Here is a 26009-nt window from a genome sequence, read left to right as displayed (position 1 = left end):
TTAAGATGACATTGTGTATATGCAAACTGAATAATTATATCTTCCTTTACCTGAGAAATGTGGAAGCAAGAGAAAAAATAATAAATCATTTTCCTCAATCAATGTGAGTGATTTAAGCCTACAAAGGCATATCTGAATTACTGTAAAAGAAAAAGAGACCTGACAATTTCTGTTTGATTGTAGGATGTATAGCATCATCAAAATGACAAGGTAAACGCTGAGGAACATTTTTCTGAGTGTTGGAAGAATTGACTGGGTATTCAGCAGAAGCTAAATGAAAATGTCAGGGTAACGATAAAGATTTTGCACTTTAGCACACTCTGATGATTGGTACATGGAGAGATTTGATTGTGGCTTCAAGAAAGTAGAAATTTGAACTTTCAAAGATATTGCCTGGCTGGAATGCTCTCTTATTTTGCATTCAAAATTTTATTGAATATATACATTTTAATATCATGTAATGAGATGCTCTATTCAACAGATTGAATCCCTACATCAAAATTTCCCCCAGATTTATATTTCTAATTGAGCATATACTCATTTGAAGCTTTTTTTTTAAGTTGTAATCAGTAAGCAACATGGTTTCAGTGGCCAGATTTAATGTGTGTCCCACAGGGGTGAGCATTTGGAGATACTTTCAAAGTCCTTCTGATGGTACAAGTAATTGACATGAGCTGAAGACTGCTGAGAGAAATAGAAAAATATGGGAGGATGTTGGTGAAAGGGGGAATGTTTTCAAACATCAAACTGAATATTGTGATGCATGCCTTTAACGCAGGCACTCACAATACAGAGGCAGGAAGAACAGAAGTTCAAGGTCATCCTTGGCTACATAACAAATTCAAGGTCAGCCTAGGATATACAAGACCCATATGTCTCAAAACTTAAGTTATAAAATTCATAAGTTCTAGGAAACTAATATACAACTCAGTGACTGTATTTTATACCTGAAATTAGTGCCTATAGATTTTAAATTTTACCAACATCCAAAAAAAATTTGGTGACTTTGTAAGCCTGTGGGTATGTTAACTACTTGATTTTGGTAATTATTTTATAATATGCATTTGAGCATTGTGCTGTACATCTTAAGTGAATGTAATTCTATTTGTGAATTATTCCTCAGTAAAGCTGGGAACAAAATAAACTAGGTTTTGTGACATCATGAGGCATTTATGAAATATTATTTAATTACTTTGTTCCCATCGCAGAGTCATCTTAATGAGTTCATTTGTACATTACTGGTATACTTATCGAGATAAATAGGATGTAGCCTTGTACCTAAGAAGAAAAGACTATAAGCAAATATTAAGCTGCTTGAGGAGAAAATTTAGACACTCATAAAATAATTATTGAGCATTTCATTCTTTGAAGGAGAGTGAGAGCATTGTGAGGAAAACAGCCCACTGGTTGAAATAAACATTTTCCTCTTGATGGATAAAGGTTACCAGAATATTAACATGAAAATTCCATGGCTTTACTTGTAGGGCCATAGGGAACAGAACACAGTGGGGAGTGAATCCTTTGTGATCCTTTTGACACAAGCAGGATGGTTGAGAAATTTTATTCATTCTCAAGGGGTTCAATTTCTGAGCAAAGAGTGTCCTAACAAGAATAATTAAAATAAGTAGCCAATTAAAAGCCTTTGCTTTGTGAATTTGAAGAAGCAAATCAAAATGGAATGTTTTCAGTCTGGGTCACGCCGTTATTCCAAATTCCCCAACAATAGCTTGCAACCCGACATTTCCTAAATATTTTCAGAATGTCTAAAGGGAAGGCATTGGATTGAGTTGAGCTTACACTGCGAAAAAAGAAATATGTCTACCTTCAGAGCAAATGATGGCTTTCCTATTTTAACATTTATGAATGCAAGCATCCCGTTTCAGTTTGTGAGCATCCTCTCATCTGCTTTTTGTTAATGTCTTAGTATCAACCAAATGTCTGTTTTATATGTTCTTAGCATAATGCAATACTCTAAAGTTGGTATATTAAGTATCCTATTTTAACAAAGGAGGGTAAAAAAAAGCCATGGAAAAGTTAAGAAGCTTGTCCAAAGTCCATCAACTTGTGATCATTGAGGCTGACATTGGAACACAAAAAAAGACTCACTCAAAGCTACTGTCACCTTGTATGGCAATCTTGACCAAAACTAAATTCCAGGAATCCATGCAAATGTGTTCAATAAAACAATACCCTATCTCAAGTGACCCCTAATGTCCATTTTATTGCCCATTATTATAATACAATTTTCTCAGTTCCCAACAATGTGATATTCTAATGACCTTTTAATTGACCCTAGTGACTACTGTACACTTGTAATTTCCACTTTTAACACATTCTCCAAAGCAGTCTCTGATAGCATTTGGTTTGGGAGAGCAATCCATTGCTTTCATTAAACCAGAAAAAAAAAATCTGTCAAACAAAGTAACTTCATGTAAATGTAAATCCCCTAAGTCTAGAAGAAAATCATTTCCTACATTTCTCATTAATTATAATGACAATTGACCGATATTATCAAATAGTTTCTCCTTCTGCATATTAAAATTGACTTCCTCTCTGGTTTTAAATCTACTGATATTAATATACCTAAGAAATAAGCAAAATCACAAACTACTTCTACCATTTCATGTCTGAAAAGTAAGAGTAGTCATTTCTTCACTCCATGTCATTTGTTTTCCCCAAATACTGTCCCTTTGCCTTCACAGACAATAATAATAACAAGAGTTAGAAGTGGCATTTGTAATTCCATAAATTCATATTTTACAGGCAATATTGGCCTTGGAAGTTCATGTCAATTTTATCTCATTAATACAACCACCTCATAAAGCAGTTATCATTATGTAGAACTACATAAAAGTCCTGTGGCCCCAGAGAATTTCAGAAACTCTCAGGACCCATAAATTATCTATGACAAAAGCTGGTTCTAAATCAGGAGTGCCTGTCTCATTCCACTACTTTTTTTAATTTTTGAAGTTATAATTACATCATTTCCCTCTTCCTGTAACACTTAAAAAAAAGGCACCTTGTCATCACCAGTGTATATTTTAAAATACTGAAAACTGAAAGCTTAACTATAAAAAGTGAAGTCTTGAACCCACTAATTTTTTTTAGTTCATTTTTTACAGTCATTTTAATGCAAGTCTCTGACTTGGGGGTTACAATTCTAGGAAGCTGTAATTCTCTACTTGTTTCTTTACATGCTCCCTCCAGTAGTAACCTTTGTCAGCCTGCTGATCCTCTCCAACTGCAGGGTGCATACAGGGGACACTGATTTGTCACTGGCTGTAGAGATCTTTCATTTCTATCCCCCTGAACAAATCTCCCTGATGTCATGTTGTTAGCCGATATTTATTCTGGTCCTGCAAGCGGTCACACATAAAAATAAGATCATAGATATTCATGTCCTTTCTCAAACCCCAACACACACTGACTTAACCATCTCATCATTCATAGATATTTATTTCACTATGACATGAAGAGCAACATAAATAATTAATATTGATTCCCCTGATCCTGCCTCTAATCCAAACACTGTTCACTAGTACTGGATGATAGAGACAAGCTTTACCTCTGAACCTCAGTGACATTTAAATATTTAACTTCCATTCCACAGCTCTCAAAACGTTAGTGCTGTACACAAAATGAACTACTAAAATATCAGTCGTTCAAATGGAAAACAAGAAGTCAATTGAAACCAATAAAATTTCATGTGAGATTTGGGGAAAATGACTGTAGCAATTTACATTCTGGGCATTAAATTTATATTTTTCACTCTCATGGAAAGAGTTATGAAATTATCATTCCATAATAAAACTTTGAATTTAATTTCACTGCTTCCCCCAATGGATCGACTGTAACTAGTAATCTATACATATTTATGATTTGTTGCCTTAACTTAGTAAGAGATCTTCCTTTCTTAAGTGTATCACTATTCTTTTACCATTAGATTTGAGAAAATCCCTTGACCTTCTCAAGGTTTTCTTCCTCCTTTGTAAAATACAAGCTTCACCCACAAGTATGCAGAAGTATTAAATAATAGTGATAGACATTATATACTATATATATATATACTGTATATTATATATGTATACATATGTCAGTATCTAGCACATAACCAGCAAACTTGTCTTTCTTTTTGTAAATTTGATTGAATGAATATGTGTATACTTAAATATTCTATATTTTGCAAGGCTTTCACCTAGAGTGGGGTCATAGGTTAAAAACAAGTAAATATAAATTTTAAGATAGTGGAAATAGCTTACCATTCAAGACAAAATAGTATTTTAAACGTATTCCCAAATACCATTTTTCATCAGGAATCCCATGATGCACAAAATCTCAAAATATTAAATATTAACAGATGAGAGATAACCAGTTTTGTTTCGTCTCAGAACTGCCCTTGTCTCAGCCCAGCATTATTTATATTAGCAATACCTAAGTTTATGTCGTAGCTCTTTAGGATCATCACAGAGCAAAAAGAATTCAAAGTGCCTGCATACTGGGTCCTCAGCCTCATGCTGTATCTCAGTTTGTTGTTTCCTTTCTGAATTTAGAGGTTGAAAAGTTTATGAGCTTGAACTTGGGAATAAGAAGGAAGCATGAAGTGAGAACTCAGAAAGTAAGGTTGCAGGGGAGCATCTATGCAGACACGGGGGTCTAAAGATGCAGGAGCTCCATTCCACAACTTGCTGAGGTTGAAAGGGCAATAGATAAAAGTCTTTTTCCCCATTTTGTTTTATTTTCTTCTTCAATAATGGTTTTTGACTGTGTCATTTTGTAGAAACCTGAATCTCCATGAAGACTATTGGAGGCATAATATGAACTTCTGGTTCCTTTAGACCTAGGACTACAATGGAATTTCCCATAGTTATTTTTAACCTAGCACACCTTAAAAAAATACTCTGATTATTAAGAGTTACATAAGCACTCATCATGTGTGGGCATGGTGTCAATTTTCATAGTACTTTTTGGTAAATGAAAATGATTGGATACCCTGTCTGTATTCTCTTGTTCTTTTGCATTTTGCCTGCTTCCAGCTATTTAAACATGCCTCTGAAAGAGGTGGCCCTGGAACAGGATGAAGAAGGGACAGGGTTTATATCTCCCCCCCCTCCCATTATCAAATCATACACACAAAAATAAGTTTAGTTTATGCTGCTCTCTGTACAGTGTTGAAGGCAGGCCATGTAGTAAGAGGAAAAGACATAATCTATGGAAAGTCACTGATTGACTTAACAAGGATGCAGAAGTTAATGGAATACCAGTGGCTCTGCACAGCAGGAGCTGATAGGCAGCATATGGCTCTCTTCTTGGCCCAGCTTCCCTGAGGGGCATGCAGCTGCTGGAGATACTGTATCCAGGGAAGGTACTGCTATTGCTACAAATGCAGCCAAGTTCTTGCTAAGCCAAAGCCTTTCAGAACGCAAGGCATATAGTATATTCCAGGAAGGTATAAGCTAATAACCCAGGAGCTTTCATTAAGAGACTGCTTATCAAATTCAGATTCTACGTGCTCTACAAAACATGCTACTGCAAGTCTGCATCCTCCTCTAATGAAAACAAGTCATATTTCCCTTTAGAATAGCTTCCTCTGTGTTTCTGGTATCTATAAAGGCTATTTTTCTGAAAGAGAACCCTTTGATATAGATTTACCTGCATGCTTTTTTCAATAAGTAGTCTGTTCTAAGGGTAACAACAGATTAGCTTCTCTGAAAAGGTTTAATCCTTACTCTGTAAGAAGTCAAGTGTTTGAGACAACTTCAATCCCACCAACCACTCTACAGATTGCAAGTATCAAGTCCACCTGAATTACAAATGCAGAATTTCAGGTGGCAATCTAGCTAGGAAAAAAAAATGATACCTAACTACTAAACTATCATATTTGGAAATGAGGATCAGGAACTGCTTTTTCAAACTCTTACTGGATCCTAACTGTCTTACTCTGTCACAGTCTGATAAACTGGTTAATTGTGGGGGAGAAGCTAATAGGTTAACATGTTGTCACTAGCACTCTATCCATTTGTCTTTCCTTCCCGCAAAAGAATAATAATAATGATAATCGTTGTGTGGTTTTGCTGTTGACTAGTCACTACTAACCCCAGTTAAGCACTGCTTGTCTGTATGAGAGTGAGCTGATCGGCAGGGCCAGACAGTGTGAAGGCAGTTAGACTTCCAAAATGTTCATCATGGAAAATATAGGGCAGCTTTTCCCCTTTGGCTTTCTGTCTTGAATTTTGTTAACACAAAACTGTTTTATGTCTGTAGAAATAAGCATGTACACCATCTGTTTCCCTGCAGATATCAAAGTTCTATATTGTTTTTCATTCTACAACAAATATTTATCCCACCCTTCCATATGATATTTACTCATCCTCAGCTCACTTCTCACCCAGTCCACTTTCATCCAATCAGATTGGTACATAAACTGGTGCCTAATCTAGTCTTTACCCTTCATGTTGTTCCGTAGGCACAAGGAACTCTAAATTTTAATATTTTGTAACACTCTATGAATTCTTTATTTCTTCAAAGTTGTGACCCTTTGGAAATAGATAAATAATGCATATTTGTATCTTTGCCATTTCTTAAATGAATTATTAAGCAGGTGATATGTGACATATAACTGTTGACAAAATATAGTAGATTGTTTAACATAAGTAACCTGCTTTGTTTTCTTTTTATAATATTGTATAACATATAGGTTAATACATTTGAAAAACAAGAGAAATAGTTTAGTTAAATGACTTTGCATTTCATAGCCTGAAATAAGCAAAACTAAGAGTCCTAGCATTGTCAGTGAGGAAAAGGGATATGATTGGATAATTAGGGCAAAGAATGAAAATTGCTATATCCATAATGCTTACTTGGCCATGGAGGAGTAGATATTGTCTATTTTAAAAACAAATACAAGCTTCTAATCAGCAGTACTCTACTTGACATAATGAAGTTGGCCTTGGATATGGTATTCATTGCTTCCAATGCTCTCAGAATTTTTCTGTAGCTTATTGAGCCCATATTTTCTAAGAAGCGTCATGGGACTGTAAGAGCACATTGCATCCGGATGCATAATTCATTAGGTTAAACAGTGTATGTCATTGACTTGGGTTTCTTTCTTCAGGGTGCTTCCAAAGTGCATCAGGACCCAGTTTAGCTAGCAGTAGCTTGAGATGCAGAATTAGCATACTGTTTCTCAGGGAATGCCCTTGAATGTGCTTGAGTAGCTGTCATGTGTGAGGCGTGAGCAGAATTGCTGAGAGCCAGTGAAGAAATGGGCTCCTGGCAATGTGCAGTAGTCTTGTATGGCAGTTCCAGGCTTGGCATCTCTAAAAAGCTGCTTAGGAAATGTCAGAATCATGGCTGAATGATTAAGGTAGAGACCATGCATGCCAACATTGCACCTGGGGCCTCACAGGTCACTCATATTACAGCACACCTGTGCCTGCATCCAAAGAAAGCAGGGTCTCTGCTGCCAAGTAAGCATCTCACCTTGACTCCTAATGCATGAAACTTACAGACAGGACATCATAAAGAAAGTTAAGCTGCTACTTTGTTCTATGAGTTCAAATTTTACATCATTTACATTTGGGGCTGGCTTAATGTGTGCACTTTCCAAAGGAGATCATTGACATAAATAAATATAGGCCTGTTTCAGGTAAATAAACTGCAAATAAAGCCAAGGGAACAGAAAAGAAAAACAAGCATGCATGTGCACTAACCATGAGAGACTGCACAGTGTGACTTTTTATTAATCTCACATGCCAGGAAACACTCTTGTACTAAGATAGATGGAATAGAATTTTTCCATTTGGCAAATTGCTTGCAGGTGAAGAAAAATCCAATCAATCAAATGCAAGCATTAGTAAAAAGAGAAATAAAGAACTCCGAGCATACCTCAACTCCATATGGATTTTCATTTGTCTTTGCGTCACTGAATAACATGGTTGTCATGTTATTTTTAATTTCCTGAAAACCAGATTCTCTTTAGATATCTATCAGTTGCTGTTGAATATACATATGTATGAGTCCAAGAGCTACTGTTCTGAATCAGAGAATGGTTTACTTACGGGATTTAAGCAAGCTTCGGAATTCGAGGAAGATAACTTTTGCTAATAGCAAACTGAAATAGACACTGAAGGCATAACCCTGTGCCTCTAGCGCATCATAAGGTTATCTTCCAGTCATATGTCAGCAAATGAGGAGCAGACTCATTAACAAAGCATTAAACCCTATCCTATCTTCATGCAAACTTGCAAGACTATCACTTTTGAGGAGGTTTTTATGTTTTAAAAGCAAAAGATGGCTGGTTATGTATAGAGAGTAAATCAGTTTCCTGTGATGATATTCCAAAAATTGATCGTTAAAAGCAGATCCTATTAAGATCTTTTCATGTTGCTAGGAGCAATTGTTGCCATAGGAACAATGATACTTGTAAGCATCACCTACACATGCATAACACACAACCAAAAAAGTAATATAATTAGCATGCCTTTAAAAATAATAGATGGTGTGCATGTGTGTGTGTGCATGTGTGCGTGTGTGCGTGTGCGTGTGTGCGTGTGTGTGTGTGTGTGTGTGTGTGTGTGTGTGTGGTGTAGTATAACTTATTAAGCCATCTTTTAGGCAAGCATAAGGAAATTTTCCTACTGGCAGTTTTCATTAGTTTATATCCTCATCACTTTGTTACACTGAAGTTTTATCTTTTGTTGGCATAGAAGCAAAAAGCTTTAGTATTCCAAACTGTCATTATTCTTACAGGGAACATTGAGTCCCAGCAGCAGTGGGTACTCAGCCTTGATGGGGCCGCTGTAATCACACAAGAAAAATCAAAGAAAACATTTGCCCCCGCAACATTCGGAAGTCATGCTTCTCCCACAACCCAATCATTTTCTCTTCACTGGTAGTTTGAAAACACAAATCAGAGCAAGTGGCCATGCTCACTTTCCTCAAATCATGCTTTTTCTAGTTTCTCACAGAGAGAGAGAGAGAGAGAGAGAGAGAGAGAGAGAGAGAGAGAGAGAGAGAGAGAGAGAGAGAGAGAAAGAGAGAGAGAGAGAGAGAGAGAGAGAGAGAGAGAGAGAGAGAAGAGAGTTAATAAGACTTCGGTGCACACAAACTAGCTACAATCCCTAGCGCAGATTGTTCAAATTTAGGCTAAAGATTTTTCTAATACCAAACCATAGTCACCTGAATTCTGGATTCAACTTGCTAACATATCCAGAAAACAACTAGGAAAAGAGTCTACATGCTATCTGCTCAGATGCACACCGTGCCTATGGATTTCCTGGATTCCTGCACATCAGGGGTTCGGTGAGGTACCAGGGAAAATAAAGAACACTGTACTTGACCACATTAGACTTCTGCTAATGGCGAATTCATCATCACCTCCTTGACTTATCATTTCCTCCAAAATTGGCTCATTTATTTTACTATAGGTAGAATTACTTTTTAATTTCTGTTGATAAAGGGTGTCATCTATTATACAGCAGCTCTCCAATATTCTGGCGAGGCACTAAGCTTATTTCTCCTGAGTCCCAAAAATCACACAAGAAAAGTAGAGTCAATAACCACAGCTGAAATGAATTATAGGATATAGAGACTACTTCCTGTGTGATGTAGAGCACAGGGGCATGAATCCTATATGGCATTCCTTGCTGAAGTCCTCCTAATGTTTCCAATGGGCAAGAGTGTATTGCTCAGCAAGCTCCATTGCCCACACTCAGATGAGGAAAAGAGACCCTTTCTAGAAGCAACCAGTTTACAGGCTTCCATGGCTCAGGTCACACAATCCTCACTTCTAAGGGAACAGGCAGCACCAAGAAGTGTGCCTTGCAGTGAGACTCTTCACAGTGGGGTGCTGATGACTGAGCACCAGGAAGACCCAAGTGCCTCCTAAGTGCTGGCATAGCATGGTTCATTTTGTTTCTGAGAATTTCATTTGCCAGGGGCTTAGCCAGAGGATAGGCTTCCAATAAGCTTTGATTTTAGAGAACAGTGGTTCTGTGGAGAAACAGCCTCGGATCCATGTGCACCTGCCAAAATCAAAACATAGTTTCATTCCTTTGAGCTACTTACAGCTCCAAGGCATGTGTCAGGGGTCTCTAGCACATTTCAGGGATTGATGCCTTGAAGAATGAAGTGTAGCCAGGACATTGGGCTTTTCCCTGGTCCTGAATCCCTTGCTTTCCCTACAGATATCTTAGAAAAAAAAACAGGATCATAGAATCAACAACTTCCTAAGTCTTCATTTCTACATATAAAAGGAAAGATAGTTAATAAGGGTTAGTACAATAGACATAAAGTATCTCTTCTGCCATTACATAATCCATAGGACTGTTGTTATAGCAACTAGAGATGGTTGTATTTTGCCACCATATAATCCATGTTGAAGGTCAATGTACAATTATTTGTTTGTTTGTTGAGCTCCTGGGTTTTTAGCTAAGTTCCGTGAACGAAGCAGCATTTTCTTTGGTACTCTATCTGTATCCCTGCTTACTTTAGTGGCTCTAGCAAGGCCTCTTGGTATTTAATGCACAATAAATATTAATTGAACAGTGAAGAAAAAGATCATTAATTTAGGCCAAAGATGACTTGGTTAATTTATATCTTCATCATTAAGCAAACCACCGGGGTGTTCCTTACGTGGCTATGAATGACCTAGGGATATACAAACTTACCTTGGGCTCTTTTTTATAAAGAATCACTAGTGGTGTTTCCCATGCTGTCCTTAACAAAGGTATTGGTTGGCCGGAATCTATTTGATTTCCTGCGGAGTCATTTCTCACTGTTGGAATTTCATTCTCCTGGTGGAGAAGTACGCAGTAGGGAAATTGAAGCTGCTGGAGTGAGTTAAATTAGAGTCGAAGATGCGAAAATGTGGTCTTGATGCTAGGAAAAAAGTAAAAGCTAGATTCTGACTGTAATAACCAGAGAGAGGCAGTTAACTCCTGTGCCAGTCATTTTACTTAAAAATCATTGCAGCTGTTATCCACAGGATGGTAAATTAAAGCCTGGCTTTTATAATTTCATACATTTTAATTTTGATGGGTGATCTATTTATTAAAAAGAAAAAATACAAACATAAAAATAAATATTTGTAGCACTTTTGGTATAACCTACTACATATCTGGCTTTTAAAAAATCTCTTGTATTTAATAAATTCAATATTCAAAGAATTAGAATATTCAATTTGCATATTTCCAGTGCAATTCATAAGTCACTTTTGGCTTATATCCAGTATGGCTTTTTGGAAATTATTTTCTCAGTTATCTAATCCATTTACTAATTATTCATTTTAGTGCCTAAAGAATTTTCTACTGTAAAATACTAACATGACCATATCTAGTCATATCCAGTCTTCACTCAGATACTTTGGATGATAACAAATCCCATTTACTCTTGCAGAGTATGTACTGGTTGTGCCGAATAGTGCATTATCCAATCTTCTTTGATTCACTTTTCTTAAAAAAAAACTACTCTTTTGTGTCAACTAAGCAGGGCTTAGTGGAAAGCACAGGGCCTGCAAGAGTCTGCATCAGGTCCTCTGCAAATAGGTTATGGCTGTTAGCTGGGTATTTTTGTGAGATTCGTAGCAGTAGAGAGCGGGTATCGCTGACTCTTTTCCCTGCTCTTGGGACACTTACCCTCCTATTGGATGGCCTTTTTGAGCCTTGATATAAGGACTTTTGCCTTGTCTTATTGTATCTTGTTCTGTTTTTGGTTTTTGACTCCTGGAAGTTACTCTTTCCTGAAGGGAACAGGGGGAATGGATCTGGGCGAGAAGGAAGGTGGGGGGACCTGGAAGGAGTGAAGGGAGAGGAAACTGTGGTCAGATTGTATTGTATGAGAGAAGAATCTATTTTCAATTAAAAAATAAACTCGTTTTATTTATAATATTGACATTTTTCAAGAAATATGAGCGACTTGATTTTCTTATTGCTGTACGTAAGCATTAAAAAATCTCTATAATTCATCAAGATAATTTAAGAAGATTTTTTTTCTAATTCTTGAAATACCTTTAGCCAAAACCAGTTTTTGAAATGGTAAGAACTAAGTCAAGTTAAGCATAACTCTTGTCTTAATTAAAAATCATGTGTGTGCTCATGATGTCCAGGTTCCATCTAATTTTCTTATTTATTAAAACACATTCATCATAGCAACCAATCAGTGCAATGGCATCAGCAACAGCTTTGTTTTATTATAAGTGAGCAGGAACACAAAGGGTTTTAAGTAACTCCCCAATATCACAGACCAATGACTCAAACCCCAGCTGTTGGAGTTCAGAACTCAAGTTTTAAACACCACACTCACTGCATTCCCTCTGTTTATACACTTAGCATTTCAGGCCCAATGGAGGTCAGGAAAGGAAGGAAGCAAACAAGCACACAGGAAAACAAAATCCACTTCAGACCTAGAAAGTGTGTTACCTGACCTTGACCAACATCCCAACCTCGTACGCTTAAGTGAAAGAAGGTTAAGAAAAAAATGTAAGTTGTATTTTAGGGGACTATCCATTAAAACAACTAAACATCATTTATAAGTGATCAAGTCTCTGATGGACCCTTTTGTTACACTCTGTCATGTAACCTTCCTTTACAAGAGTGAAAAGTGAGGCTTAAGAAAATTCAATACCTTTGATGAAGACCACACAGGTGATTAGCAAAGTATTGGAATCACACGAAATTCTTTGTCCAGGACTCATAAACTGCACAGCACAACACCAAGGCCAAACATCAGCTCCCAGATTGAAAAGACGAAGCATGGAGAAGTACGAAATGCTAGTACATGTTAGAAGTCCATCCCAGAAGCCAGGAAGAAGTGCCAGAATTTGAAAAAAAAAAAAAAAGTCTACATTCCAGCAGTCCTGAAAGTAATAAACTTTACAATGTAGCTTCATGAAGCTGGTTGAAATTCATCTTGGAAGGTTTTCTAAAGGGTTTTAGATCTGAACTGGGTTTATGAGGACAAAACTGTGCTGTGTCTACAGATGAAGGTGACAGGAAGCCTAAACAGCACAGTACTTTGGAAAATAAGGTACAAACTCTCAAGTCCAAATTGTAGTTATAAGACCCATCTTTGCAGTGAAAACCAAAAACCGTTAAAATAATTCTGTTTGTTTACCTGGTTGGCCTAATAACTGACACGTGCTTCTAGATATCATCCTTTTTCTTCCGTGATTATGTGAAAAGACTTACACCCTTTAAAAGACAAAAATAAAAATGGTGTAGCTATGCTTTAAGGTCTATAGCCTGTCTGGTTTGGGGTTTTTGTTTGTTTGTTTTTCTAGATCTATACTATAATTTCTTTATTAAGTCTGCGAGTGAGGAAAAGGTTTTGAATTTCTAATTCCAATGATTGTGACAAAGCTCTGAACAGGTTTAGGTAGACTTTGTGACAAGTAAACTACACCAATAGATCTTAAATTGAGAAGTTGGTCAACTAGTAAGTATTTCAAAGTCAGATACTGGTACCTAAGAAGTGATTTGAACAGGTCCATCACAATGATTCAAAATACAATCACTCAGACAAGGGAACCATTGCACATGCTGAACTTATAAAAACTCACTGGGAACACATATGAAATGAAAACCACAGACACTATAAAGTTTTAGTATTTGTAAATCAGGATGAGGGACACTGAGAAAACTTTCCAAGGATCTATGTGGAGATCTTTATTTGATGAACTGGGAATGAGTTCCAGCAGTAACATATAATTGTTTAGAAATAGCAACTTTTGATGCCACATCTGGAGAATAGAATAATAGAAGCCTCAACAGGTAGTAATTACTGAAGGTAATTGTAATGCAGCTTGAGTGGTAAACATTAATGAAAAAAAAAGATTTCTAAGCAAATAAAATCTCAAGCAACAAAAAGACAAAAAGTTTGTGATAAATGGTTCATTTAGGCATGCAGTGCTGTGTGGGCAAAATTGGATTGCAATCATAGCCATTTCAAAAAATGAAAACATTAGGAGAAAAGAAAATTGGACAGAAATGGCATGGAAATTACAGCCTTTGATCCATTCTGAAGAACCTTTTCTGAAGCATCATCATGAGTGGGCAGCAAATTCCTTCCAGTCTCCTGTTAAAACCTTTCTAAAAGCCTAGAGACCAGGAGATAAAAAGAATCAATTGGGGACAGACAATGAAAGCATTTCTCAGTGATGATCTTTCTTTTTTTTTTTTAACCATAAGATCCTGCAAAATTAATTCTGCTGTTCAATTGCTGTCTGATTTTTGAAATTGATACTTTGAATTTCAAGAGACTGGCCTTCTTGAATCATTTTCATGTGCCCACCCAAAGATCAAGCATAGGCTTCTTCGGGGTAACTAGTAGAGAGATCCCACAAATTCAGAAAAGAACAAAGTATCTCATTGTCTCCCACTGTGCATCATTACCATTGACAATACCATGGATCCCTGACTTGTTCTCTGAATGAAAATGAAGCATTTGGAGCATTAGTGGGCACCATGCTACAGTACCAGATCTGCCGCTGTACATGGTATGCTGTGTTTTCAAAAGCATGTGGTGCTAGATCCAGATCTGCAAAAACTTAAATTAATTCCTGCAGGGTTGAAACAATAATGATCACAGACTTGTTTAATCACTATTAAAATGTCAGTAATTTGATTCTAAAACATTTATATTTGAAATTATCCGTTGGCTTTCTTTATTAAATACTGGTAATTAGTCTTTTGACAAGGTTTTCCGACCTATTTTGTTAAATCCTTGTCTTTAAATTATCTTTTTCATAATCATTTAAATTAACTCTTGTACATAAAATTATTTTGGGTTATTAACTTTAGGAGAATGACACCTCCTAAGGTTAAAAAGAGAAGTGTGGGCAAATATTTTAAGAACGTCACATTTCAGTAAACAGCTGCTTCCTCCTTCTGAAAAGATGCTTTCAATCCTATTTGCAGTGCCTGAAGCAAAATCTAGATTTATTTTCTTATTTTATTTGACTTGACTACATTCTGCTTTCATTAACATTTTCCATTTGACCTTTTGAATTATAGACCCCTTCTATCCTTGGATGATGTTACAATAAAGGAAAACTGTGTCTGTTTGTTTTATGTCTTGGAGAGTGAGTACTGACTTCTTTTATTGCTGTTTGGAAATATTAAACTATAGAAGTGTAAAAATCTCAAGTGAAAAGACTCAAATCTTTCATGCATGAGATTTTTGATTCAACTAAGGTAGTTACCCCTCTAAATTCTGTTCATCTAGATATAATTAAATTAACTAAAATGAGCTCTATGTACATATATTTTTAAGACTGAAATGACAATTTTGTCTAAATCATCTCTATTAGCTTGTAGTATAAAATAATTTTCTAACTGTCATTTCACTTAGGTGATTATAACATACAACACTTTACTTGAAAAGACTGAACATGCTTGCCCTAGACCTTTGGAAAACCTTATTGTTTAATGGAAAACGTTGATGAGTAACAAACTCAGTCATAAGGTATTGGCTGGAACAATTCAGCCTACAGACTGCTGCCAAGGTCATGACCTCTGTGAGATACCACCTTTTCACTGAGTTTCCCATGAAAATACTCTATACCTTATATGATAATTCTTCTTTTTCAATCTGTCTTCACAGTGGACATGAACAGGCGGGGCTCCAATGCTTCTCTCTTACCTTAGTGACTTGGGTACCTACCATCATCTATGAGACAGTGAAGCTGCTTTCTACATACTTGTAGATAGAAAAAGATGAATGAAAATGGATGGATGGATGGATAGATAGATGGTAGAAAAATATCCACTTTATCAGGAACTGTAAAGAGAAAGCAAGTGAATAAAATTTGGAAGATTTGAACACTCAGAATGAAAGAGACATGTAAGGAAGGATTGTTGTAGTACCAGGGAGGAAACGGTGGACGTGGCATCACAACGTAAGGAGGATGGCTCTAGGTCATGGTAGACATATATTGAAGAATGGATCCAGGGAGTTGGATAGGTACAACTTTGGGTTTTAGGAGTTTGAGAACTGACAGCATGAATAGGTGAAATAGAAAGATACATGTCTTCCATTGGCATGGAAGGCTAGATGTTCAGGAACTGGGAATTAACTAATTCATTTAGTTTCACAGATTTCTTATCACCTAGAAAATAAAAAGCTTTAAGTTAGATAAAAAATCATGCTTCCTGTTATCAAATAGATAAACCTATGATTCTAGCTAACATTCATCAAAGTTATGGGTAAGGAATGGTAATTGAACATGGTTAAAAAACAAAAAACAAACAACAACAAAAAAAAAACTCTGTTCTTTGAAAAGAAAATGGAGCTACCATGTTAGTGGTATATAGGTAACCCTACTGCCATCTATGTCTTAGAATATCAAGGATGAAAAACTCAGTAAATAATATGGATGCATTAATTATGACAAAAATAAAGATGTGCAAATATGGGAAGGAACGTTTGTATACAAAGTACCCAGCAACAGGAGAGTTTTGAATCAAACTGTCTACTGTGGCAATCTTCTTACTCTAGTGGTGTTACTTCCAAATACTTTTACTTCTTCAATAAACTTAATTCAGGATAATCCTCTGGCATGAAAAAAAATCATTCAGTTGCCATCACAATGTCTTGCTAAGTTTCAAAGATCAGAAGTCTTTAATTAAAATGAGTCATTATGATGCTGCTGTTTTCTTTCTATGGTCTGTCTGCTCAGATTTTTATTCAGACATTGAGTTCAGAAATTAAGGCAAATTGTATGTTCATCAATTAGATAGAAAGAGTCTTCAATCTGGACATTACTATTAACATTCGTATCTTAAGGTTAGTTGAACTAATGTTCAGAAAGGCTAAAGATTTTAACTGGTAAATCTGAGAATTTTGCCTTTGTTTTTGTCAGCTTGAAGCCTATCAGTACCCTCATACAGTCTTCTAACACTGTCTACTCAATCAGGAATAAAATTGAACCCAAGCTTATGAGTTTGTGTTAATAGCTGTCTGTGGATTCAGTGTATATGAAGTAAATCAAAGTTATAACACTCAAAGACAGGTTAAAAAGTCACAGAAGATCTCCCAAGAGTTGAGAAATTACAGGGAAAAAAGGAAGAACCATTATTATTTTAGATTAGTCCAATGTTATATGAGATCTTGAGTACTGCCGACTTTGTTCTGAGAATTGAGAAATTTATTGAATTCTCAAAACACTTCTATGGCCTGAGTACATTTTCTTCATTCCATAAATGAAATGTCTGAGGGACAGAGAAGAGAAATTCCTTAACAAAGCCACACAAGTAACACAATTGGGATAAATCTGTCTGGCTTCAGTGTCCATTATGTATAGCACTATTGGGTAGAGGGTAAGGAGATAATGATTTTTGTTTGATACAGAAGCTGATGATGTACATACTTCAGTAGGAAATGGAAAAATGCCTAGAAGTATTCAGAAAATATTACTGTTGCAGAACATGGTCACTAAACAGGAACTCCATGGTCATTTCCATGAGTAGACATCTTGAACCACCTTTAGGAAGAGACATTGAAGGCAAAATGCATTACAATTCACAGGAGAGCATATGAGGACAATTCAGAAGGCACAGTTCATAAGCTTAGACCTTGACATGAAAATAGCCACACTACCTGTGGAGAATATGGCTACCTCCTTTCTTGTCCCTGGCTACATACTATGAGCTTAGAATTGTTCTTTACTGCCGGGCGGTGGTGGCACACGCCTTTAATCCCAGCACTCGGGAGGCAGAGGCAGGCGGATCTTTGTGAGTTCGAGGCCAGCCTGGTCTCCAAAGCGAGTTCCAGGAAAGGCGCAAAGCTACACAGAGAAACCCTGTCTCGAAAAACCAAAAAAAAAAAAAAAGAATTGTTCTTTACTAAATACAGCCACAACAGCGATTCTCAACCTGTGAGTCACAACCTCTTTGGGGATTGAATGACCTTTTCACAGAGGTTGCATTTCAGATATCCTGCATATCAGATATTTCCATTATAAATCATAACAGTAGCAAGCATACAGCAATGAAGTAGCAATGAAATGATTTTATGCTTGAGGGTCACCACAACATGAGGAACTGTATTAAAGGATCACACCATTAGGAAAGTTAAGAAAATGACAAGAGAGCCAGGAACTTGTCTCTACTCATGTACGAGACAGCCAGATGGCTAGAGTACTTCCTTATAACTCCCAAACTGTTGAGCTGTGTATCTGATGAGCAACAAAAAGCAAAGGTGACTATGTGGCTAAATTAATGAGGCACATTTAAAAGCTGAAGGTTTAGCTATATCAAGGTAATGGGAAAATGAAATTGTTTAATAGGTGTGCTATCTTGCTAAAGGACACACTAAAGGACTATCTTCACAGCCATGACAGAGTAAGATGTAAGAGGTGAGAACAAAGCACACAACTGGAAGGTGATATTAAAAAATAACATTTTATGATGGGTGTAGTAAAGCATTAGAATGGGCTGTCTGGATGGATGAGCTAGCGTCTGCCTCTGAATACTGAAGTGATCTTTCATCTCTACTAATTAAAATTTCAGGAAAGATAGGGTCTCCCTAGGATCCCACTGTCCAATATCAAAATTGACACTCAGTTGTCTCTGGTATGTCAATAATCAAACCTGCTTGAGATTCTAGTTGGCATTATATTCTTTTAAAAATAAATTAAAAGTTTTCTTTTCATCTGACTTCCAAGTCAATTCTGCATGTTTTGTTGAAAGTCAATGAATAATTTACAGTGCCCTAGATTTACAGGGTAATATTTTTAAATATGTTCTATTTATCAGAAAAGAACTGCCTATTAGAGTAAATGACTCTATTACTGTACCCTTGCACAACTAGAAATATCTAGCTTTATTTTTATTCAATAAAATGGAAGAAACATTTTTCTGGCCAACTTTTAACGGTGAATCCACTTTTGAAATGCTCTCACGTCTCTTAATCTCTCCAGAAGAAACACTTTTCCATCCACTTGAGACTAACATTTGATCAGTGTGGTACCACATCATAGATTGCAAGCCAGGAGTATCATAAGTGCCTGGGAGACCTTATGCTAAGAGCAACTTCAGATGGGTGGGTACCATAATTACTCTTTTCAGAAAATAAAAGGATTCAATATAGCCTCTCTTAATAAGATGGCACAATAGAGTATCACCGCTGCAGCTTTATCTAACTATGAAAGCAATGATCAATGCTCAGGGTCCTGCGGCCCCTATACATCAGGGAAGCTCACTGGGTGTTCCTTCCATGCATAGTTTCTTATGTAGATTAATTAATGTTTTTGGAGAGATCTACCGTCTAGAGCCTAGGCTTACCATAAATGACCTGAAAAATGCAGACTGTTCAATCTCTTGAACTCAATTGGTTAATCAGACAAGTCAAATTCAGCTTAAATTCCTGGTTAGATATACTCAGTGGCTTCACTCTGTAAAGTGTACCATTGTAAGCATCATTGGCAGTTACCATGCCTTGTCTCTCGCTATCACAGGCAGGAGGTTCCTAAGTCTTCACCTTCAGGATTTGCTTAGGCAGGAGAGACACATGATAAAATACGATGAGAAAGGAGCAAGAGGGAATTGGAGTGTGCGGGTAAGATAGAAGAAAGAGAAGAGGAATTTAACCTTAACCTGAATGTGGGTCTGGGTCACTCATTCCTTCTGCTGCCATCTCCATAACCTACTGTATGTATGATCCTGTCCTTTCTAATGTCAGTAAGTTCATTCACCAGACAAAGTGAACTGTTTGCAGCATATTACAGGGGAACATCTTAGCACTGACCTTTAAAAAGCACAGTATTCTGTTGGCATGCCTATCATTCCCTCTTGCTTTGATGCAGCTAGGTACAGCTATGACACCGGGTTATGCTCCTTAGGCAATTAAAAACTAAAAAGAGACTGGCGTGAGGTTAAAAAAAAAAAATCAAAATAGCTACACAGAACCAACCTCAGATCTACCATTATTTGAAGTCTTTTTGCAGCAGAAGTGAACAAGAAATTCCCCAGTTTAAGTGAAACCCAAATATATTTAACTCTTTGTATACATAGAACCTGACAAAAAATTTACCCATTTGGATGTATGATAGTTTAAGGCTTTGATTCAATGCTGGTTTACTGCAGCATTTATCCAATGAATAACTATATATTGAAAATTATATTGAGGGTTAAAGATACAAAGAAAGAGTAAAATGTGTCCATGTCATGGAAAGACTTGGCCCAGAGAGGTTATTCACTTACAAATTCATTAGCATAGATCAGATTCTCCCTCCTAAGACCATGTTTTCGTGCACATGTAATAAAAATGTAGAAAGATGGCTCTCTCACAGGAAGCAGGAAATGCTTCTGAGAGATGATATTAGAAGTGAACTCTAAAAGATAGCTTGAATTTGATCAAAGAAATCTTTCAAAGCAAATCATATAACATGTCCTGGGGCATGACAGTTGGTTCAGGGTGACTTGATAATATTTGTTAAAATGATATTTAAGTGGTATGGGAGGAAAAGGCAGAAATGAAAGGCAGAAAAAAATCCACCAGGAGAAGATTGGGAAGGACTTCTTGTGCTCCCATAAGGGGCTTTGATTTGGGTCTTGCAAATAAATAGAGACACCAAAGTAGGTAAATAGTGGGTAAGAGTACAGGATGGCGGATTTTTGCCTGGATGATGGGGAAAGTGAAGTGAACAACATGGGTCAGGGATTATGCAAATTTACTGCCAGCATTGTCTGCAATGAGTACTGGCACAGAAAGCCTTGTGAGGCAAAAGAAACAGAAGACATAAAGGATGGGCACATATTCAGTGAAGTATTAGGGCATTTCATCCAAGATATCCAAGGCATCATAAGCTATAAGGTGCTTTATTTGAAGAAGCACTAAGAAAGAAAAATCCTCCCATTTAAGTACAATCCATCATAATATGCATTCCAATTTCATAAATGTTAGGAATATAATAGTAAATTCATCTCAAATCTCATGAGTTATAGTTTATAATAACTCAGGCAAAGGTAGAGTGAATCACTGGCTCCAGTCACTGAGTAAATTAGAACATAAATTAATTGAAAAAAATAATGATTGAGTACAATGGAGAAGTTGGGGAAAGTTGCCAGTAGTGATTGAGGGGAAGAGATGGTAATGAATATAAGATAGTTAGGAAATGAAATTATAGAGCTTATTTGTGCTGCAGAATGCAGATGCTGAGAGAGAGAGAGAGAGAGCTTTCAAAACAGCCAATAATATCAAGATGGCTTACAAGCTAATATCTTAAAGACTGAAATAAAAACTGCATATGGCCAACATACAAGTTTGTCTTGTGAGGTGCTGTTGAGTTGACAAGTAAAAAACAAAAACTAAATGGGAAGGTGTTGATTCAAAACATACTATGAAGCAATTTTGAAGGTATTGATCATTGATAGTCCTTGGAGTGAGAGAAGAAAATTTGTGGCAGTCCCACTAATGCAGAAGATCACAAAAAAATCTGGTGACAGTGTTTATTTCAAATTACCATTAAGAAAAACACTAACGACGTGGAATTTAAACAAGAGTATAAACACTGTGGTCCAAAAATGCTACATAGAAGATTCCAGAAAACAGAATTGAAACATTAAACTGTCTGCTATTCTGGGTAACTTGATGTAGTCTCACACTGTCATAGTCTTTCGCCCTTTGTTCCACATGCTGACATTTGACATTGGATGCTACCTACCTGTTGGTCACACCACTGCCTCAGTTATGTGATCACCTGCCTGGGTATTGGAGTGCTGGGTTCAAGTAACCCCTTAATAATGGTTGATGCTCTTGCAGAATTCCTCCATTCCATAACTTACCTCCCTTCTCCTCATCACATAAGCCTTTATTTTCTCATACAATGGCAAAAAAAAAAACCCAATGAATATAATGCCATATTTTGAGGGGAAAAAGAGCAAGCCCATGTAAGTTTTGTTACTGTATATTATCAGATTGATTATAAACTGCATATTATTAGACTTGTTATTGTTATTTTTGTTGATAATTCCTTAGTGTTCCAAATGTATATTAAACCTTATCATAGTTCAGTATGTATACACAGAATAAAAAAGTATATGTAGGGTTTGGTACATAGTTTCAGTCATCTTGGGGGAGTCTTGAACTGCATCTCCCACAAAGAGCAATGACCCAGGTTATGATGTGGTAGTTAGGCTGAAAAGAGTGAGCATTCAACCATAGATGTGCTATATCAAAAGAGCCTCCGGGACATAAAATAAATTTGAAAGTCATCTACTCATAGCAACATGAGTAAAACTGTAGCATGAAAGACTTTTATGAGGAAAATATAAAATAGTTCAAGTGTAGAAACTTAAAGTAAATTTTATTTAGGCAGAAGAGGTAGTTCTGACTTCTACAAAGTAGAACTATTTATGAGAAACTAAGATACGGTGATATATTAAGTGCGATATACATAAGGCATCTACATCTGCTGTTTATAATACTTATAATAACTGAATGCTACATATTCAAACCTCTTGTTTATAAATGAGGGAACTGATGAACCTCCCCTGGCCCAGGGTCATACAATGTGCAAGTGACTAAGCAATGCTCTGAGCTCACAGTTCTTAGTTAAAAATCTTCCTGGCTCATAATGCGTGCCCAGCACACAATGCCTGACTTGCTATAATTTTCATACATTGTTCTTAACTTACTTACAGAGAGCTTGAAGCAAACCCAAATGCTTAAACAAATTACAAACATATGTATGTAATTTGATATATATATGTATATATATATATATATATATATATATATATATATATATATATATATATAGACTTGAGCTATACCTGGCATCTAGAATTATATGCTAGATGTTGATAAGCTTTTATCTATTTTTTTACCTATAAGGATATAATCTTCAATTCTACAAAAATAAAGTAGGTTTTCATAAGATAAGCATATAACCTTATTTATTATTATTTGTTCCCTTTTGATTATGATAAGGAAATAATAAACAATTCTATGTTCTATTAAAAAAATTAAGTGGGAGTAAAAGCAACAGGCCCTTGGATTCCATGCTGTATGACAGGAAATAGGAAGGATTATGTCCAAGTGGTGGAAGGTAGTGGTCTATCAAAGTTCTGTGTTACTGATCATTAGATTTCATACGGGGGGGGGGGGGGGGGTGTCGGGGGGGGGGTGGGGAAGGAAGTTAAAATGTTTCTTGAAGCCTTTGGTTACTGGTTTAATTCACATTGTAAACACTCTGACAACCCAAGAAACACTCTAGTTTATAAACGCAAGATGGTGACATGGGGTAGCCTCTAGCTCTGATGGTATCATTTCTGCCTTATACCCTCAAGATGTATGTTTTCAATTTTTCCTTAGTGTTTCCATTGCTTAACTTACAAAACTTTACTCACGCAGAGACTACACTACCAATATTCTTATGACAACTACCACTAACCATATCTTATACCTTCTCCCTGACTCCTTCAGAATTCAGTAGACTTCTAATGACTACATATGAAGCAAACTTGATTTTTCTCCTCTTTAGCATTTATGTGATTTCATTGGTACTTAGTATGAGTTGGCCCATAAAAATATCTTAGCTGCTTTTTTCACATTCCATGCTCAAATAAATCTTGTATATATAATACTTATTGAGTTGAAGCCATCTCGTCATAAAATTAAAACTTTATATTTTTCGTCTCAAATTTTATCGTACTTATTGAGCCTATTGGTGATATTTTAAGCTGTTTTCCCTCTTCTCTTTTGCCAACTTTGGAGAAAAAGGATGTACCACTCATTCTGTGGATGATACATCAAATGTTCATGAGAAATCAGATCTTTTGATGTACTCATAATTTTTAGTAGCCCAAAACAGAATTGTTCCATCAACAGGATATTACATTAGCCAAGAAACACTACATCTGCCACCCCCTCCACAAACCAAGGCATTATTTGCATTTGTCTGAATCATTTCTGTACTTACAGAGACACTCCACACTCAGTGGTACACCTTTTACATGTGAGAGATAAGTTCTCTAGCTTTGTCTGCCATCATCCAGAATTTAGCCTTTGAGGCTTCTACAGTATTCATCTTGGCCATTGTAAACCCCTAGCTGATATTATTAGATATGTTTGGTCATGGATTAACAAACATTCTCTCCTGTTCCTCTGCTTAAAAGAACTAATGCACACACGTGAATTTGTTTGATGTCTGGAAGCATTGCTCCCATGGTTTCTCTCTGGCAGTTTTACAGGCTGTGTCATTGGTACTGCCAGGAGCTCCTGCTACTTAAGGGCTTACTATGTGCCAAGTACAATGTCATGAACTTGATACGGGCCATGGCCTACATTTCTTAGCATCCATGCTCCAAGAACTTTTATTACACATGCTCTGTGAAAGAACTCGTTCTGAAAGAACCTGAGAAGACACATGAACAGTCAGAGTCAGTTTTCCCACGAGTCTGACTCTACCGAAAACCCTGCTGTTAGCAGTTGTTCTCTCTCCTAGACAGGTCAGCTGATCCTATTTTGATTTAGTCAAATACATTACCTATTGTACAGAGGCACAATTACTAAAGAAAGAACTTTGTGTTTTGTGGGGGGGGGGAATACTGTATTAGGCAATGAGGTATCTAACTGTAAAGTAGAATTTAGATGGTCTACCACTAAGCCTGTAATTTTAACTTTTTCTAATCTTGAGGAATACGTTTTCAAACATTGTTATGTCTTTGAACATTCTGTCAGTGTGGCTTCATGCCCACCCTTCATTTGTTCAATCAGATTGAGAGAAATCAGTAGCATAAAATAGCAAAGACATGTTGTTACCATAAGGACAATATCAAATCAATTGTACCTTTTAAGAATATAATTAAGAAAAGTGAACACAATGAATTTCTGTAGTTTCAAGACACCATCACAAAGGTCCACTTAGCATGAAGTATTTATAGGTAATTTGGTATTTTTTTTTCCATTTTGTCTTTCCATTATTCTCCCAACTCTTAATTCATCTAGAGTGTATTCATTGCTCATTTTCCCATTTTTTTTAAAAATCATGAGAAGTTGTGCCTTAATAAATTAAAAATGTTTGTGTTTAGCTGGAGTTATCTTCAGTCCCACCAGGGCCCGCAGTCACTCAGATCCAAATAAACACATAGACGATTATATTATTTAAACTGTTTGGCCTAATGGCTCAGGTTCCTTGCTATCTAGTTCTTACATCTTAAATTAACCCATTTCTTTAAATCTATATCTTGCTACATGGCTCATGGCTTATTGGTATCTTACATGTTGCTACTCATGGCAGCAGCTGGCAGCATCTCCTGACTCAGCCTTTCACTTCCCAGAATTCTCCTCTCTCCTTAACCCACCTATACTATACTTCCTGCCTGGCTACTGGCCAATCAGCATTTTATTTATCAATCAATCAGAGCAACACATTCACAGCATACAGCTATCCACAACATAATGTGAATAACAATTATAATTAATATAATTATAATTATAATTATAATACAATATAATTAATGAATAATCTGCTCATTAATTGTCCAAAACAGGCCAAGCAGTTATAAACCAGACATGACTAGAAGAAAAGAGCTGTGTCTCTCTGCCTGCTTTGGAGCCTCTCTTGGAACACATACTTGAGAGAAATCGGTAGTAATTACCCTGTCTCAACGGCTGCATTCCCTCTTGAGTCTTCTGTTTTTGTCTTGAAATCTTAATATTTAACCATTATCTTAATCCAGCAAGATGTTTCTCCTGGGAGATTATCTGAACAAGCATGCATTTGGAGATGACCATTTACTTGGCAATTGAATGAATTTGACTTAAATTTATTTTAAGTGGGTCAAGAAATAATCAAAACATATGGTTGATTACTAAGAAATCACAAATATATAAAGGTGAGTTGATGATATATACAGAATCATGAATAATACGTACATTTCTACTGAGGGAGGTTTAAATGACATTTCCTTCGAGAATGACCTTGCAGCTAGCATTACTCTTTGTAAGGGAGTTGGGCACCATTTTGAGAAGAGGTAGGGACAAAGGAGTCTTGTACACAATTCCTTTAG

The 26009-nt window shown here is 36.4% G+C and overlaps 1 protein-coding gene across 4 annotated transcripts in view; it reads left to right on the top strand.

The window, feature by feature from the left end:
* Syt1 (synaptotagmin 1) overlaps nt 1-26009 on the top strand; it is a 517902-nt gene that overhangs the window by 245775 nt on the left and 246118 nt on the right. The window lies entirely within an intron of this gene.

This window comes from Peromyscus californicus, unplaced genomic scaffold (assembly GCF_007827085.1).
Source record: "Peromyscus californicus insignis strain IS unplaced genomic scaffold, ASM782708v3 Scaffold_24__1_contigs__length_46423439, whole genome shotgun sequence".
NCBI classification, from domain to species: Eukaryota; Metazoa; Chordata; class Mammalia; order Rodentia; family Cricetidae; genus Peromyscus; species Peromyscus californicus.
The sequence above is the reverse complement of the archived record's forward strand: the minus strand, read 5'-3'. Positions and strand labels throughout refer to the sequence as shown.